Raw genomic sequence first — 1,975 nt, 5'->3', positions numbered from 1 at the left:
AGCTTGTCAGTGCTCACATATGGAGGAGGGGACGAGTGTGTCTATGCGAGCACAGAGAAAAGAGAGAGGGAATGGGAAGGGTGAGAAGAGGAATTACATGGAAGAGGAGGGAGACAGAGAGAGGAGAGAATGGGCACGGAAAGAGAAATGTACAGCTTGTTCTCGTCGCCACCATTTTTACACACAGACTGCAGTTTGGTCACTGGTAATTTGGTTTCGGAGATATAGGAGGAGAAGGATATGGATTACTCCGCACTCAGGATATATGCGATACGCAGATAACCGAGGATACCAACAGCCCACACCTGTCACTCACCATACTTCTTAATTAATAAAGCATTTCTGTTTAAGACAATGGGATGCTGTCTTTGTCAAATACTGAAATCTGCTTTTTTTTATTTATTTTTTTATTTTAATGCACACCGAATGGCCCAGTGTCACTGTAGGTGAATGCGTGACCTGTGCACTTGCGAGTTCGAGCCCAACTGCCCACGCATGTGGAGGGTCTACATGGGTGGACCCAGCCAATGAGTCTTTCTGAATGCAGAATATTGTCTTCTGTGAATTCAAAATAATTAATTTAAGTAATTTATCTGATACAGCATTTGTTGAACCAAAAAAACTTTGACTAGTCCTAAAACACTCATCTACATATTACACAAACTACACTAGGCCGCACCCCGCTACAAAGATCTGCATTTACACAGGCAGGATTAAACAAAGGCCACATAAGGATAAGAGCACAGCTATTACAGTAGTTGACACAAAGAGGGGATTGATAATTTAGTGTCATATGGACTGGGTTGAACCAGTCTACATCCTTGTGAGAAACAGGATGAACGAGACTCGACTGGTGCTGCATGCCGGTGGAGAATCGGGGTGGGATGACGGCCAGCTGTCAAAGGGGACAGGTTGAATAAGGGCGTCAGGGACTGAGAGGGACAGAAGACCGAGAACACGGCAGCGCAATGCGCACATGTGGTCTTCTAGAGACGACTGCCACTTTACAGGACGAGCTCAGACATGATGATCAGACATAATCTACGCACATGCTTACGGCGGTGCCCTGCATATATGTGACCGTTGGACATACAAACCCTCCCCCTACTTGCCCACCCACCCACATACACACACACGCGGAGTCTGACACGAGACTGCACATATGATCCGGCGCCCTTTGTCTGCGTTTATCGGGCAGTAATGGCTGACAGTTTGGCAGCTTTAGTTCTTTCCACACACACACACACACACACACAAACACACACACACACACACACACACACACACACACACACACACACAGTCATGTGAATGGCAGATGACACCTCCTCATACAACTGTTTGTTTTAACTCCATTCTTTATCGTGTGTCTATCACACATTACAGTAGTAATGATTGGCAACCATACCCCCCCCCCCCCCCCCCCCCCCCCCCCCCCCCCCCCCCCCCCCCCCCCCCCCCCCCCCCCCCCCCCCGCCCCCACCACCACCACCACCTTCCCCTCCTTCCCCCCCTCTCAGCCTCCATGTCCTCAGAACACACCGCCACCCCCGACCACAACCCCAACCCCCACCAACTGGGTGATCAAATGCTATGACCGTGTCCTCTTATAACTGTGAGTCAGGAGTGTTCGACAGCGATGGGTGGGTGGGTGGGAAGGTGGGGGTTGGGGTTGGGGTGTGGGTCAGACATGATTGCTGACAGAGTTAAACTTTCCCACCCATTAGCGGCGGTGTGAGCGCCAGACAGAGGGGACCCTTTGTTTCCCACCATCACACGGGAAAGGACAACATATGTACACACACACACATATGCTGTACATTATGGCATGGCTACGAAACATACACTCACACTGCGCACGCGCTCACACACTACACTGCTAACCAATTAGTAGTGTTGGATGCAGTGACAATACCCACATTCTGGAGCATGTCAGCGGCTGCACACATGTGTATGCAAATCTGTTCAATTCAAC

Source organism: Etheostoma cragini, chromosome 14 (assembly GCF_013103735.1).
Source record: "Etheostoma cragini isolate CJK2018 chromosome 14, CSU_Ecrag_1.0, whole genome shotgun sequence".
In the NCBI taxonomy this organism is placed as follows: Eukaryota; Metazoa; Chordata; class Actinopteri; order Perciformes; family Percidae; genus Etheostoma; species Etheostoma cragini.
This window is presented reverse-complemented; position numbering follows the sequence as displayed.